Source organism: Palaemon carinicauda, chromosome 23, assembly GCF_036898095.1.
Source record: "Palaemon carinicauda isolate YSFRI2023 chromosome 23, ASM3689809v2, whole genome shotgun sequence".
Taxonomy (NCBI): Eukaryota; Metazoa; Arthropoda; class Malacostraca; order Decapoda; family Palaemonidae; genus Palaemon; species Palaemon carinicauda.
The window spans coordinates 95,923,583-95,941,465 of record NC_090747.1 but is presented as its reverse complement, the minus strand read 5'-3'; the positions used below and the strand labels follow the sequence as shown (position 1 = coordinate 95,941,465).

Sequence of the window (17,883 nt, the reverse complement as noted above, 5' to 3'; positions counted from 1 at the left end):
GAATGATAACATTCATATCTTATCAGATCCTTTTTCAGCCCTAACCTCATTAAAAAATAAATTACAGAGGCAAGCACCTTGAATTTATGATGTTAAGCTCAAATAAATTTCTAAAACTTCTTTAAATTTCCTTTCTTTAATCTTTAGATATTATAGATTAACCCCAAAGACCATGTCAGAAATCAATTCAGTATATACCACACTTATTTCCTAGAACAACTCCATGAATTATGCTTCCATTGGTGTACAAGGGTACTGACTTCACTCAAGAAAGGGTTTTAACATAGAAAAAACTAAGAAACTAAATAAATATATTTCAAGGATTACCTAATACCCTAGTTAAGTTAGGCTGCATGATGTACAGTCACTACAGTCTACCTACGATAAGATTACTTCATTAGTCATAGTTAATATCTATAAAAAATCCTCATCTCCCAAAGAGGATGACCATAACACACATACCACAATAAACAATCACATAGCCTGATAAACCACATGGAGCCAGTGAAGGTTAATCAGTAAAGTATACTCGAGTGAATAGCCGTAGTGTGCATAAAATTTATTACTTGTTCCTACATGTATACAAACCTTTTTTCCTTTAAAAGAGGGAAACTCCCTTATCAGTGGGTCAGAAGTCCCCTTAGAACTGAACTGCGTAGGTTTTTTCTTCCCTATAAGTGTCAATCTGCCTGGTCTCGTACGGGAGCAAAGGCGATGACTCCTGCAACCTCTTATCTGTCTATCATAGGGACGAGTAGACTGATAGGGCCCGACTTGCAAAACAAGATTGGTATGCAGTCAAATACAGGATCCATTCCTCTGAAGGGGATATCAGTCCGGAATAATATTCAGCACCTTATGTATGATAATCAATCAGTTGGTAGAATTATACCATCCTCCCCCCTTATTAGGGATGGGGGAAGCACTTCTTTAGATTCTAAAGAATGCAGATCAGAAGTGTAGCTTAGCAGCATCAAGACTGATCCAGCGAGTACCTTTTTGACCACTGCATGAGAAGGGGCTGAAAAAGGAAATAGACAAGTCAGTCCTTCTACTTTTCATTCCAGACATACATCCATACATTACAATAAACAAGATCCTTCCTGTACTGTGTGGGAGCTGGTCGGGCTACTCAACTACTTAAGTAGACAACACAAACCAAGCACAATGGTGTCAATGGACTTGTAGGTTTATCACCTAAGTAAAAGGCCATGAAAGTGGTCTGGTCTTTCCAAACTCCCTCAGCCTTCAACAAATAGTCGACTGAAAGATTCCACTTGAAGGCTAAGGTGGGGCCAATACCTCTGATTTCGTGTGCTCTAGCCCTAGCTGATACCTCAACCATTTCAGCAAGTGCTAAGGAAGAGAAAATGTCACTTAGGCCTGAGGTGTTGGGTCCTCTTCAGATAGCACCGCAGAGCCCTAACGAAACACAAAAGCATCTCTTTCGATCACCACCTCATGCTTCACGTAGCAAAGGGATGGAGATTGCCTCGAACCTAGGGTAGTGCGTCGTCAGGTTCTGGGTTTGGACCACAAAGCCTGGCACAAAACTGAAAAAACTGCCTTCTACCCATCAAATGCTCTGATTGGATAAATACCCCTTCTGTACTATGGTCTTCCACTGTCTTAGGTTAGAGTTCTCTTGCTTGAAGGTACACTCAGGCTCACTATTCTATCTTTTTCTCTTCCTCTTGTTTTGTTCAAGTTTTTATAGTTGATATAGTAGATATTTATTTCAAAGTTACTGTTCCTAAAATATTTTATTTTTCCTTGTTTCCTTTCCTCACTAGGCTATTTTCCCTGATAGAGTCCCTGGGTTTATAACATCCTGCTTTTCCAACCAGGGTTGTATATTATTATTATTATTATTATTAAATGCTATGCTACAACCCTAGTTGGAAAAGCAGGATGCTAAAAGCCAAGGGGCTCCAACAGGGAAAATAGCCCAGTTTGGAAAGGAAATAAGGAAAAATAAAATATTTTAAGGATAGTAACAACATTAAAATAAATATTTCCTATATTAACTATAAAAACTTTAACAAAACGAGAGGAAGAGAAACTGGATAGAACAGTGTGCCCGAGTGTACCCTCAAGCAAGAGAACTCTAACCCAAGACAGTGGAAGACCATGGTACAGAGGCTATGGCACTACCCAAGACTAGAGATCAATGGTTTGATTTTGAAGTGTCCTTCTCCTAGAAGAGCTGCTTATCATAGCTGAAGTCTCTCTTCTACCCTTACCAAGAGGAAAGTAGCCACTGAACAATTAAAGTACAGTAGTTAACCCCTTGGGTGAAGAAGAATTATTTGGCAATCTCAGTGTTGTCAGGTGTACGAGGACAGAGGAGAATCTGTAAAGAATAGGCCAGACTATTCGGTGTCTGTGTAGGCAAAGGGAAAAAGGCGTGACCAGAGAGAAGGGTCCTATGTAGTACTGTCTGGCCAGGCAAAGGACCCCATAACTGTAGTATCTCAATGGGCGACTGGTGCCCTGGCCAACCTACTACCTATAACTTAGCAAGTAATAATAATAACAATAATAATAATAATAATAACAATAATAATAATAATAATAATAATAGTAATAATAACAATAATAATAATAATAATAATAATAATAATAGTAGTAATAATAATAATAATAATAATAATAATAACAATAATAATAATAATAATAATAATAATAATAATAATAATAATCGCAGAAGATGGCCCACTTTCCCCAGTAGAAAACTTCAGAGGACCAATACAAGTAGCCCAACATATATGCATTGCTTCGCGAAAAGATTTTCGCTCAGAGGAGATACTGGATAACCTCCAACTGATAAGTTCCAGCAACTTCAAAAATTTTAAACTTCAGATTGGTGGTACCTCTGAAGATGTAGCTAACAAAGATGTGTGGACCATCAGGGTAGTTCTTAAAATACCTTGCCTAGTAAGGCTAACAGATCAGGATACCACACAGAACGTAGCCATAAGGAAGCCACCAGGGTCTTCGTAAGCACTGGTGTAATAAAGACTAGGTTGATTAGCGGACAGATCAGGCTGAATGGAAGAAAGGCGTATGCGTCCACTTTGTTAGCTCACCGAGCCGGCGCGAGATCTTGTCTGTTGACGTAAGCCAATGCAGCGGTGTTGTCATCAATATTAACGAGCACCTAATAAAACATTATTGGAGTGCTTGCAGCAAAAGAAAGGCTAATTGAATTTCGAAGATGCCGATGTGATTATGCATTTATTCTTCTGAACACCTTTATGATAGAACCAGGTAGTTCAGGTGTGTGTCCCACCCCTCCTTTATCACATCTGAGAACAAATATGTCTTGAGGCAGAGTCAAGTGGGACTACCATGGTGAGGTTTTCCTTATTCAGCCACCAGATACAATTGTCCCAAGCCTCCTGCCTACTGTAACAGGAAACAAAGGGTGATCTCAGTGATCCTTCAAACACCACTGAGGAGATCTCTGGTGGAGGAGCCCATGAGGAACGAGTTTCTCCAGCGGGTTAAGGTGTCTAAAATGACTTTGCCACTGCCAAGTTGGGATTATGTCTTGAACAGAAAAGGTCACACTACTTCCTTGAGTTTGATGATGCGACTGTCAGACAATAAGAATCTCGCTGCTGCCGTGTCTACCAATTTGCCCAAGTACTTCAACTTCTACTTAGGTATGAGATTTGACTTCACCCAATTTATTGCAATCCTCATATCATGACAAAATGTGAGAAGCCGATCTCGATCTTGTAGCAGCAGCCTCAGAGGACAGGATCAGCCAATAGTCAAGATACATAAACCGACGTATCCCTTGAGAGTGGGCCCTAGGAGCTACCAAGATGAATACTCAAGTGAACACCTGAGCAGCAGTACACAGGCCGAAACACTGTATCATAGAAGAAAAAGTGGGGATACTTTCAAGAGTGATGATGCAACGGTACTTGAAAGTATGTGACCTTTAGGTTCACCAAAAGCATGGTCTATCTCTCTGATGGAACTCAGAACAGCATGTAGTTTTTCAAAGAAGTTGATGACCAATCTCTAGGCCCCAGTTTTTCTCCAGCAGGAAGAGCAAACTGTAGAAGCCTGGAGACTCTTGTGGGATGACTTTGAACGCTTTAGTCTCCAACATCCCTTCTGACTCTGTCCGTAAGACCAATGTTTTTGGTGGAGGATTGGACGAGAACTCTATCAATAAGTGAGATGGAGGGGGGGGGACAGTCCTGTAAGAGTAACAAGTAACCATCCTAAGAAAAAAACTCATTACCCAAAGTTTGGTCTCATGTCTCTGCCAAGTTGTCCAATAGGTCAAGTATCACCCTACTCTCGGCAGCAGGAAAGGGGGAAAGCAGGCACCAGCGTTTCCCTCTCCCTCCCTTTCTTCTTCCAGTCCCCTTCCTGAAAGAACCAGATTGTGTGATTCGACACAGCTATGCATACACAAGCTCCTTTCTGCAAGAAGTTGGGAGCAGTCGTAATAGGGGTCTAGGGACAACCCCGAGGGCCTTCCTTGCACCCGGTCATCTGAACCCGATGGTTTGGCTGCAGCTCCCTTTGAAGGGCCAAGGCCCTTGAAGGAAACTGCACGACAGATGAATCAGGGAGCCCTGTAAAGTAGTCCCCCACTTTACCACCGCCACATGCATGCAACTCCTCAGAAGGAGACATTGATGCCTGCATCAACGAGTTTCTGAGTGCAGAGCTACCTCTGACCACACTTGTTTTGATAAAAGGAAGACCAGAGCAACCCTTCTCTTCAAAATCCACTTAACCAACTGATTTTCTGACTGGTGTGCCATGAAGGTCACTGCCTCAAGAGTGGGAGGACCCAGATCTTTAATGACCGACTGACACAGGCAACACTCACTTTCTACCCAGCACCCAACTTCTGCCCATCTTTAGACATGACACCTTTAAGTGCCAAAGATGTTTTTGCCAATACTGGTGTCACAGGACAAGCCTTGACCGTTATTTTGAGCTCTGGAGGGAACACCACTAGTAACATTACTGGGGTCTCTGACACTGGTGACACACCCACCATATCGATCCCATATGGCATCACTACAGTAGACACTGACACTGGAGGTAGTCTTAGCTACCAGCTGCCTTAAAAAGTAATGGGGGCCTACCTGAATTACCTAAGGAAAACCAAGCTTTCAATAGGCCAAATTCAATGGCTGCAGTTTGCACGCCGTCAGGAGGGGAACCTCCAACTTCTGATGGGGTGCAGCAAACACAAGGCTCCTTGCACCTAACGCATGCTCCCATGGGAACAAGCCAGGGGCATATGCACACAAACAGCAGTAGCAGATGCACTCAAGGAGAATGGAAGAAGCAAGACTTCTACTGTCACTTCTTTGGCACTGGCAAGACAGACCCAGAGATGACATACACCTCCCACTGAACAGGAGACCACAATATGAACTCTGCACATGGTGATGATTATGAACAATCAAACAATCATGACCCTTATAAAAAGTAGTGTGTGTGTGGCTCTAAAGTTTAATCATGGACTTGTTGCAAAGTACAACCTTTCCCTGCCAAATACAAATATGACAAATTCGGAGATAATTTGTATTTTTCCTAACCATACAAACCTTAGCTATTTACATTGGGTTTACCTTTTAGCGTAGCTGAAATGACGAGCCAATAGTTTTTAACGAGGGTTAATTACCCCCGCGCTAGTTAGCGGGGGTAGGGGAAGGGATAGCTTGCTACCCCTCCCCCCCCCACACACTGGTGATTTGCTTCACTTCACTTAGAGGTAGGACTTGACTTGGGGGCCAGGGCTGGCGGGCAAATATGTGTAAATAGCTAAGGTTTGTATGGTTAGGAAAAATACAAATTATCTCCGATTTGTCATTTGTTCCGTAACCGAAATACAAACCACGCTATTTACATTGGGTGACTTACCCCTTAGGAAGGGTGGAAAGTCCCCAGCCTTACTGACTTCGGCTTTGCCCGGGGACTCCATCCCTCAGTGAGTAGCACTTGAGAGAAGGAGCCCCTGCACCTCACTAGTTCCTTGCTGCGCTAGGAACGAGTGGCCTACATAAGTTGTGTGTGGAGGAAAGTGTGACTCGTCCTATGAAGTGCACCTTGAGACCTTTAGATAGGAATCTAGGATAGGACGTTCCCAATACCACCTCGTCGGGGTATGGGGGACGCAACAGTATTAAGCTTAATACTAGGAACACAAGGAAGTATGGGTTACCTGCAGAGGTCGAGGTCAGCTATGCGAGGACCAGGATGCTGCTACCCCAAGAGAGGGGAGAATGAAGAAGGAAGTAAGGGTCAGACATACTCTTTCATTCACGCAGATTAAAACCGGGTAACAACGCCCTCAACCTACTGCTACTTGTCCATAAAGGAGCCTGAGGTTAGACCAGCTGTTGTGCAGCCACCACAGGGCCGATAGAAAACGTATCTAGGCTCCTGTGGGTCACGTCCTGCAGGTAGTGGGCTGTGAAGGTCGTCCGACGCTTCCAGACCCCAGCTTGAAGCACCTGCGTCACAGAGAAGTTTCTCTTGAAGGCCAGGGACGTAGCAACACCCCTGACATCGTGTGCCCGAGGGCGACGTGACGGAGGAGGGTCTGGATTCAAGGCGTGGTGGATAACCCTTCGAATCCAAGCTGAGATGGTGTTCCTGGTGACCCTCCTCTTAGTCCTGCCTGTGCTCACAAACAATGCTCGCACTTGAGGACGGACTGCAGCCGTTCTCTTCAAGTAGTACCTCAGACACCTCACTGGACATAGTAGCAGCTGGTCTGGGTCGCTTGTTACAGAGCGGAGACTCGCGATCCTGAAAGAGTCGAACCGAGGATCCGGCACTCCAGGATTCTGAGTCTTGGCCACAAACTCAGGGACGAACCTGAACGTTACCTCCCCCCATCCCCTTGAATGGGCGATGTCGTACGAGAGACCATGAAGTTCGCTAACCCGCTTGGCTGAAGCCAAAGCGAGCAGGAAAGCCGTCTTCCAAGACAGGTGGCGATCGGAAGCCTGGCGTAATGGTTCGAAGGGAGGTCTCTTAAGAGCCCTGAGGACCCGAACCACATTCCAAGGAGGAGGTCTCACTTCCGACTGGGGGAAGGTAAGCTCATAGCTACGTATGAGTAGAGAGAGTTCTAGCGAGGAAGAAATGTCCACGCCTTTCAGCCTGAAAGCCAAGCTTAAGGCTGAGCGATAGCCTTTCACTGCCGAGACAGAAAGGCGCATTTCCTCCCGCAGATATACGAGGAAGTCCGCTATTGCTGGAATAGTGGCATTGAGTGGAGAGATACCCCTCCCACGACACCAACCCCAAAAGACACTCCACTTCGCCTGGTAGACTCCCTCAGAGGACTTTCGCAGGTGCCGAGACATTCTCTCCGCAACCTGTTGCGAAAAGCCTCTCTCCGTGAGGAGACGCTGGACAGTCTCCAGGCATGAAGCCGAAGCGAGGCTACGGCTTTGTGGAAGATGTTGCAATGTGGTTGTCTGAGTAGCTCGTGTCGTGGAGGGAGTTCCGTTAGGAGTTGCAGAAGGTCCGGAAACCATTCCGCGTGATGACATAGCGGAGAACGCTCCGAAGATCGCCGGCAACGTTGGTCAGGAGAGCTGTAGCGCGTGGGAGAGTGATTGCGAGCAGGCGATCGGTGGTGCGCTGGCGAACGCTGGCGCGCAGGCGAGCGATGGCGCGTTGGCGAGCGATAGCGCGTAGGTCGCGCAAGCGAACGATCGCGCGAGGGCGAGCTAACAGAGGGCTAACCATGTCCTTCCAGATCCTCTGGGCGAAGGTGCGTTGGAGAACGCATGCGCGCAGGCGATAGGTCACACGGGCGGTCCGGAGATCACCGATGTTCAGGTGATCGCTGACGCGTAGGAGAACACTGACGAGCAGGCGATTGTTGATTCGTCTGTGATCGCTGGCGAGCTGGTGATCGCTGGTGAGCAAGAGGGCGACGCGTGGAATCCTGTGAAGGAACAGTCGGTGTGGCGCGTTCACGAACAGGAACAGGAAGCGCGTAGGCGCGTGGGCGAACATGTGTTTAGAAACACGCACTGGAGAACGCGAGCGATGCTGTGCAGGAACAAGCTGAGGATCGCGAGAGCGCTCAGGAGACTGATGGCCCGCAGGGCGCACAACAAGAACTGCAGGATATTCGGAGACCAAAGGGGAGCGCTGGCGAGCAGAAGAGCGCTGACGAACAGGAGAGCGCTGACAGTCAGAAGAGCGCTGACGGTCAGAAGAGCGCTGACGAGCAGGAGAGCGCCTGTGCGCTAACACTGCAGAAGGGCGAGCAGGGGAACGCTGGCGCACTGGGCGCTCTTCTGGAACAACAGGTTGAAGGATGTCCTTAGGAGAGCGCTGGCGAGAAGGGGGGCAATCATCAGGAGAGCGCTGGCGAACAGGAGATCGCTGACGAGCAGGGGAGCGCCTGTGCGCTAACACTGCACGTGTAAGGGAAGAATCCCTTTGCCCCGAAGGGACCGTTGCCTGTCGGGTGACGAGGTCAGGTTGCTGGACATTTGCCCCAGAAGTTGAAGGTCTGGAAGGCGTAGGAGACCGATCCCCAGAGAGGTCTAATGAAGCTGGAGCTGTAGGCTGTTTACGGCGAGGAGAGTTCCCTTCGGAGGAAGAAGATGAAGAACCAAAAAGGCGCCTCTTAACACCCTTATAAGGAGAAGGGAGGCCCTTGCGACGCAGCGGACGGTGAGCCTTACGGCAAAGGCAGCCACGAGGAAGATCGTCAGGACCATCAGTCCTCCGAAGGGGAGTCTCAGTCAAAGCACTCCCCTTAGAGGGAAGCTGGACAGCAGAAGAGCCCGTAGGACTCCCTTCCCCCTTCGAAGGATGTACGGAAGGGGGAGGAGAGCCGTCAGAACCAACATCCACAACTGCACCTGCAGAGGATTGCCCCGCCCCGTCGGAAGCCTCTGCCACCACGACGTCGACGATAGACAGAGGACCTACCTCTGTTATCACCGGCGACTGCTTAACGGCGGCCACCAACTGGACAAGATCAATCAGGGCAACCCTGGAGGGCAAGCCCTTAAGCCCCAGGGAAGCCCAAATCTGAAAAAGATCATCGTTAGACAAAGATTCATCAATAACCTCCCCCGGAGGAGGAGGAGGAACCGCCCCGCTATGGAGGCGACGCCCTCTCCCCCCATCCAAGGTCGGGAAACAGAACTAGGGCCTGCGCTCCCACTCGGCCGATTCTCCTTAGGAGCCGAACGAGGGGGAGCTTCGGAGGAGGTTTGGGCGGCGAAAGAAGAGTCCCGAGAACCTTCCTCCTTCAAGGCAACCCCGGAAGGAGAACGGTCTCTCTTGGACTACTTCTTACGCCGGCGGCCAAACCTCTCCCACTGGGAGGCAGACCACTCCCTGCACTCACTACACTTATTTTCCTGATCACACCGTCGGCCTCGAAACTGCGGGCAAAGGGTGTGAGGATCCGTGTCCATGGCCGACATAAAAGTACCACAAGGGCGGCCGGCAATTCCAGGGCACGTACGCATAGTAATAATAAAGGTGGTCAACTTCAACACACACACACAAACTGAAAGAAAAAGCAGAAAAAAGATTAAAGGCTGTCAACGAGGACGATGGACAGACACGTCTGTTCATCGCCGGAGCCAAAAGTGAAGTGAAGCAAATCACCGGTGTGTGGGGGGGAGGGGTAGCAAGCTATCCCTTCCCCTACCCCCGCTAACTAGTGCGGGGGTAATTAACCCTCATTAAAAACTATTGGCTCGTCATTTCAGCTACGCTAGAAGGTAAACCCAATGTAAATAGCGTGGTTTGTATTTCGGTTACGGAACAACTCTGGTTTTACATCCATAGTCACAATCAATAACCAGCATTCACTTCACGTAGGAAAAAGAAAGATGATAAATATACTGCTGCGCGTGAAAACAAAAGTGACATGCTTCTGACAGGTGGAGGGGAGGGGTTTCTCGCCTGTGCTCCCCACCTGTTGTTAACTACCACGTTATCGAATTCAACAGCCGTTCCAGCTCCACTGAAAGCCTATTCCCTATTTTAAAGGATGAAAGGTTTGTATACATACGAGATACTGTAAAAATTGGGGTGACTATTATTCAACAAAATTCACATATGGTATGAAGTACTTTGAAGGAAACTAGTCAAATTCCAGTATAACTCAAAATAATTGTACATATTTGCTAATACTCACATGATGATAAATTAAGTTTGGTGCCTTATCTGTACTAGCTTTTCTTTCTAGCGGAATATTGAACTTAGGCTAACTGAAAAACATCCCAAATATTTGCTCTATTGATAGGAGGATTGCATTTCATCATTTCCAAGTACCTTTTTGTATGTCAATAGCAGAATATAAGAACACACCAGCTCTGCAAAATATTTTAATAAAAATTTCAAAATACAGAAGCTAAATGTTGTTAAAGAGCAGAATATGGACCATGGTCTAATATCTAGTGTACTGTAACAAGGTCTATGCTAGGATACAAATTACTGATTTAACTTTGCCTGCCTAATCTGCAGCTTACATTTTGCATCTTTTCAGTCCTTACATTTACCTTAATACCTCATAACCTAATCTAATAGCATACAGTACTATAATTACATCTACATTTTTTATTAGTCTAAGCTTAGTTTACAGCAAACCATTATATCTGAAAAAGAACTAGATCATCAAGGGGCACATAACCATAATAAGTAACAGCAGACTGTCTACTCACTAAAATCTGTGAAACTCCATGCACTTTTACGATGCCGTTTAACTGGAATTGTAAACTAACTTAGTTAACTTCTTGTTACTCTTCCTAGGGCATCATGTCCTGTCCTAACTCCTCCTAGGGCATCATATCCTGCCTAACCTGCCAAAGGGTGACATGACCTTAGCCAAAGACCTTGCCATTTGAACACAAAAGTTACACAAAGCCCCTCCAGTGTCAGCTATCTACGAATTTAGAATTGGCAGCAACACTCATGTTCTGCTTTACAGTCTAGCCCATCTAGACAAAGTTTATTACTATACAAGTGAAAACATAGCCAAGTGTAACAGAATACAAATATTGTACTGTGCCTACCTAAACTAATGGGCCCTATCCACATTGAGACTTAACTGAAAGTTGGAATGATCTGAAGGCTTGGTAAACTAAAAGCCTCTCTATCACTATCTAGTTAAGTCTGATGGCATACTGTTATTTTGTAAGTTTCATAGAGTGGCTGGGTTAATCTTCCAATGACAACAGATGTTGAATCATAAGACACTCTTATTTCAAATGCCTATTGAACTGAAGAGATCTTATATTGACACTAAAAAACAAAATGTATCCTAAAAGCTTATTTACATGCTTTACAAAAAAAAAAAGTAAATTCTTGACTTTCCATTTTTTTTTTTTGTCTTGAGCACATGAAGAAAGGGCATATTCAGAACTATAAACATCACAAACTTTTCAAAATAATTTGTATTGCTAACTATACAAACCTGAGTTCTTTAATAGGAGTACGATTTCAGCGAAGCTGAAAACTAGGCTGTTAAAATTTATGAAGAGGTGTTGGTAGTTATTATTGGCGAGTAGTGAGGGAAACCCTTCTCCCCGGCCAACTCACTGAAGAGCCACTTTGACCTTCACCTAGTATTTAGGGGATGGATGAGTTGAAAAGTTTAACTTAAAAGACTCAGGGTACTGAACCTTAATGATACTCCCAAGTATCCTCTTCAAAGGGGTCGTCCCTTGCAGTCCTCGAGGTCTCCTTTGTTCCTGTGCTACCTTTGGGTGACGAAGCAGAAGCTTGTACAGTACCTCTGAAGAGATAGCACATTCACGTCCGCACAACCATCCCGATATGGGCATGGAGACAATTCTATAAGCTTTTTCCGACCTTAGGAATCCTTCCTCTCAGGCAACAGAGTGATTTCAGATGGAGGGGAACTAAGAGCAACCTTACCCGACAATGAGAACCCACCTTAGAAGAGGATTACTTAGCTTGCCCTAAGTTTAGATCAAATTATTGTCTTCCCCTTGGTGGAGGGTGATGTTGAAGTATCAGAAGCCAGAATACCAAGGGGGTAAGAGGAGGTCCAACAGATTTCTTAAGACTTTGAGAAGGCCAGAAGGCAAAGACTCTTACTTGGACTTCTTCCTCCTCTTGCCTTACTCTTATCACTGGGAGGACAACCAATCCCTACACTCCTCACAGGAAAATGACTGTGAGCACTCATGACCCCTGCAAGAAGGGTGCAAAAAATGGAGGATCGATGGACATCTTGCTCATGAAGGTTCCACATCAACGGCTGGAAAACTCTTGGCCAAGACCACATACCTAGCACATGGTTTGTTAAAGTAATGGCAAAAAGCATTCAAAGAACCTGGAAAAAGAAAATGAAAGAAGCCTAGTTTGGAACACCGAGAGTAAGTACAGTATACTATACTACTTCCCAAATGAAGTCAAATTGGCTACTCAGTGAGATAGCTTCTCCTGCTACCCACCAGTAACTACCAACAACTTGTTATAAATTCTAATAGCCAAGTTCCAAGTTTCGCTAAAGTTATATTCCTATTAAGGAGTGCGACTCAGCCCCATTAAAACAATGTTATTTGGGGGTTACTTCAAACTCTACTTTTTTGGTTTTTCATCTATAAACCATCTGAAAGATAATTCTATACACAAAAAGTTGTAGATTGGAAATTCTCTTAGCATTATCACTTTTTTAAGTATTATTTTATCATTGTATGTACCAGTATGTTATTTTTAAAGAACTATTTTTCATGTGCAAGCTATTCATTTTTCCTAAAGGTGAATGTAAAGAATATAGGCTAGCAAATTCCCTATCTTTTGCCACTTGAATAACAAAAATCCGTAATTAAAAAAATAAGTATAATAGTAATAAAATTTTATATTTTGAGAAATCAGGCTTCAAAGTTTTTTTTTCTGGTATGTATGGGCTTTCAGCAATAACTTTTTCACCACTAGGGATCATCATACACAAGGATTAAAGCATTTATTTACCAGTGGTGAGCACCTTTCCTCAAATAAAATGTTATTGCTCCCCACCACACATATATAGGGGACATGTACCAAATGCACACGCATGAGCAAGACTTTTTCTGGGCAAACCTTAAACTTTTGTTCTATTTAATTAGCGTTTTTAACACTTTATGCTTCTTCAAACATAATCATCATGAAAAATGTTAAACATATAAACAAGCAGATAAAGAAATAAGAACATAGCCTACTGTACCTTACAAACAAATGAAGAAAATTTTTACAGCATTGACAAATATCAAACAGTTTAAAGATAACAATTACCAGTACTGTATCTATTCCCCAGAAAATCAGAGAAAATTGGGGAATTATGTGGGATACTAAAATGAAAAGCTTTCCTGAACTTTATGTAAACACATATAAATAAGTGCCTTGGTCAGAAAAGGTTTGTTTATAGGACTGGACACCCCCATACATATACAAAAATAGGTGCCGGTTTAGTATGTGGCCTACCTTTTTTATTCTGGTTTAGTATGTGGCCTACCTGGCTTGTTAGGTTAGGTTAGGTTAGGCCACATACTAAAACAGATAGAATTTCGTAGGCCATATTCGAAAGGTAGGACGCATACTAAACCGGCACCCAAAAATAGACATTAACCTAGTAAAAATGCAATAATTTGAATCTCCAATATTACAAGCCGGAGGTCGAAGGTCGCGCTCCTTATAGGACACGGATTTGCATCCATGTAGGAAGAAATATTTTTTTCTAAATAAATGTTAACTATTACAATCTAACGTTGTCAGTCCTGGCTATTACAAAGGCAACAATTTATCATAATTATGGTTTCTAATTATACACAAGCTTTATCATGACATAAAATAGAACTAAAACCTGGACTGCAGTCCACTCCACTACCATCTACAGCTTAACTGGTAAATCCTTAAAAACAACGAACCAGATAGCAAATAAGCATGTCAATTCAGGATTCCAGATCACAAGCAAATTGTCTGTTCAATTGACACTACTGTACTTGGTTACACCGTATGACAGGATCTATGCAACATTCAGATATACTTCAGCATATTGAATAACGGCACAGTCAGTTTAGGTATGTGGCCCAATGATAAGGGCTCAGAATCCATATTGGGCCAATGGGGCCATGAGATTTTGATGCTTAAAAGCAACTGTGCACAGGTAAAGACGTACCGGTAGCACTACAAAATTTGACAGCACTTTTTTGCCAGGCTAGATGACACTTTAAGTGCATATCTGGAGGTCATGACATTGCCACATTACACTTGTTTACATTATTATAATGGCATAGCCTATAGTGAATCTTAACTAAAGACCTGTTACTAAAGTCGTAAATATTTATTGCCCTGTTCTCCCCAACCGAAGGACACCATGTTCTAAGTTCAAGTCTTGCATACCCAAAAAGACCTTATTTGTCCAACTGTATTAGGCTATACCCCACCACTACTTATAATATATCGAGGTATCTTAAATCAGTGCCGCAGTAATGTTGAACCTCTCCCAAAGAGTAAATGAGTCTCCTAATAGTGCATGCCACAATTCAGCTTCTTTCTCCGAGTTCCCACTAGGGGTCTGACATTATCGGTGGATATAGATATATATATTTCTGAAACTATTCATTTACGACAGGAACGAGTGTCATTTTCGAAGAGAACATACATTTTATATGGTAAAAAGTGTTTTTTCCCTAGGTTACCGGTTACATTACCCTGTAATAAACTACAATAATACCAAACCAATGGTCTTAGCCTGAGCAGATACTTCTGGTCAAAATGAGGTGTGGTAAGCTTACACCTACATAAGGTTTCTGTAGCAAAACGCCCCACTTGATGTTTCTCAATTAGAATACCAAAATCATATACTGCCAGTTATTAATTATAATTCATAAAACGTAGGAATATGAAAGGAGGTTCCGTGAGTCAAATCCTGCCGGGAAGTCTCCTTTCATGGTTACTATAACCAATTTTAATAAAATAATGAATACCGAAGACAGGCTACCTATTAATAAATTGAATTAAAGCAGTCAACAACGTTGTTAACCATTATAAATATCAATTTCATCCCTAAGAAGTTATATTGAAATTACTACCAAGAGAAATCATTAAACTACGGCAGGGTACGGGAGCAAGGACAACAATAATATTGTCTTCATTAACTCAGGTTTAAATACCAAATGCCTATCAAAATTATATCTATATAGTTGATGCTTCCACCATGACTATCTACGAACAACATGACAACGTTAATTATAAGAATAATCCTTACCCGAGGACGTAATTTCAAAATAAGTATACACCAATTGCTTTCACATACACACCAGACGACTAAACAGTATTGCCAAAATAGTCAAAGACATTTTCCACCTTTCCCCTAAAGAAACACAGAATCTTCCCTATTTCCCTACTCTCTCTCTCTCTCTCTCTCTCTCTCTCTCTCTCTCTCTCTCTCTCTCTCTCTCTCTCTCTCTCTCTCTCTCTCTCTCTCTCTCTCTCTCATATATATATATATATATATATATATATATATATATATATATATATATATATATATATATATATATATATATATATATATATATATATGTGTGTGTGTGTGTGTGTGTGTGTGTGTGTGTGTGTGTGTGTGTATTCATTATCTCAGTCACCAGTGCAATAAAAATGTATAAGAATCCTGATGTGAGTAGATAAGTAGGCTACATACATACATATACCAAGGCACTTCCCCCAATTTTGGGGAGTAGCTGACATCAAACAAATAAAAAAGGGGACCTTTCCTCTCTACGTAGTTAAGTATGTAAAGATAAATTTTCTTTATGTAAAAATGTATTGGTCAATTAAATAACATTAACTCTCTAACACGTAACTAATATTTTAACAAAAGGTAATATGTAAACAGAAAAAAAATGCAATAGGTTATGAGAAAAATATACTTTCATTAATTTCCTAGGGATTAATTCACATTGTGTCGGCTGCGACATAACTCTTGATATAAAAATTCCCGTGTGTAGCGGTACCAGGATAATTCTCTTAATATTAATAATTAAAATAAATATTATGCAACACCAGATACAGTAACCGAATGCATACATACACGTTTATTCACTAGCATATTGGGCTTTATTCAGAGTTCCCTAAACGAGTAACCAATTTCCCTAAAGATCAAGAAATCTCCCTAGCAATGGTATCACTGCAGACGATATATTTGGTGAGTTATGAAACGCCCGTCAGGAGAAAACAATAGTTAACAGAAAATTTTCGTAGTTGAAAATTATATTTCACTCCCCCAGTTCCTACAACATTTCATCGATGCTGCAAGCGCTGATAAAATTGTATTCTCATCAAAGTTTTAACTATTATTTTGTACAACATTGCTTTTCATACACAGAAACAGCTGATCTACACTATGTAAGACTTAAAAAGGTTTGAGGTTTATTTGAAAACGTTCAGCACAAAACTTAATTTTATATAAATTAATTTTCTGAATTATTTTATATTTTATGCGTATAACATCTACTATATTAATATAGAATAATATTTGAATTATAATATTACGAAAATCTTATACATAAAGCTAATAACACAAGAGCAAGAGTAAGCAACAAAAATAAGTATTTATAGAGAACACAGCTTGCGGTAGTAATAAAGTTTCTCTTTGAAGGTCATAATTTGAATAGAATATCAATTACTATATACTGTAGGTTTATGGGAAACTACCATACAGTTCTCGACAGCAAAAGCTTTCATTGTATGTTATGTTTTATTCTTTTTTAGCTGTCATGCACGTTGTCGCCGAACTCACCATATAAGACCGTCTACCTCATTTCTCACAAACTCACTTGTAATAATTGGCTTTCATCAACTAGTACTACGTATTAGATTTAGGTTAATTCACCATATCACAGAGCTGGACTAAGAGAATACTATCAATTTTATCGTCTTTGAATTTACAAGAAAATTAGAACGGTTAGTTAACGCCGACTACAAAAAATATCACCATCTAATGACCTTTCATATAAACTAAAAATCCTTGTTCTTTTTCCAGTTTCCCTCTCCAACACTTTCCAATCCCCAAAAATACTATCCTTGCATGTAGGTAAAATCCAAAGGGGGCAACTATTAAGTCAAACTATTTTCGGATGATAAAAAATGTATTTGTCCATAAATGACATTAATGATACCACTGAAAATTTAAATCACGTTCTTACTAGTCATAGGAATGGGTGACAACAACAAACAACTGAAACTAAAATGAAATAAGAGTGAGTTTATCGTGGCAAGAAAGAAAAATAATGTAAGAAACTTGGGTGACATCCAAATATATATTGTTAACAACTTGGTCACGATACCTGTAGAGTTCGTGACCTGCATCACTGGACTTCATTATTTGTCTCTCAGTGCTCAAATGAATAATGTAGGGAGGATTGCTTTTGCAAATAAGTATCTGGAAGAATATTTTGTAAAGAAACGTGATTATAACCGCTTTAGTACACCAGGATTAACTACTGTAACTCTGTCTATTATAATCCACCCAGAACGCAACTTAAGAAATTACACAACAAAGTAAAGAGAGGAGAAATGTTTATAAAAGGTGTCCAAACCCCAAAAGAAGGATTATCCCTGTATGAATTATACTGGCTGCCTATTAAAACTAGAATGGATTTCAAGATATGTATAATGACAAATTATCTGAACCTTACGTCCAAAATATCTGAGAGCATTGCTAAACATCGTGCAGCTAGCAATTAGTCGTGTCGACACGAGAATAGTTATAGATGACTCTTCAACGACCTTCCACTCGATGTCAAAAATAGCAAAAATGTGGCATCTTTCAAGAAAACCCTGACGACTTATCTCTCTGGAAAGTGTTGTAATAGTGATCAGAAAACTATTAAG

The 17,883-nt window shown here is 42.2% G+C and overlaps 1 protein-coding gene across 5 annotated transcripts in view; it reads right to left on the bottom strand.

Moving 5' to 3' along the window:
* LOC137617265 (transmembrane GTPase Marf-like) overlaps positions 1–15,383 on the bottom strand; it is a 76,956-nt gene extending 61,573 nt beyond the window's left edge. For 2 of the 5 annotated variants that reach the window (XM_068347252.1, XM_068347253.1), the window contains exons 1-2: positions 15,257–15,345; positions 10,704–10,841 (exon numbers count right to left, since the gene is read on the bottom strand). The gene's annotated coding sequence lies outside the window, so the exon portion shown is untranslated. Of the gene's footprint in view, positions 1–10,703; positions 10,842–15,256 lie in introns of all 5 variants that reach the window. The other 3 variants (XM_068347250.1, XM_068347254.1, XM_068347251.1) reach the window with 2 other exon arrangements.
* Between the last annotated feature and the right edge of the window lie 2,500 nt (positions 15,384–17,883).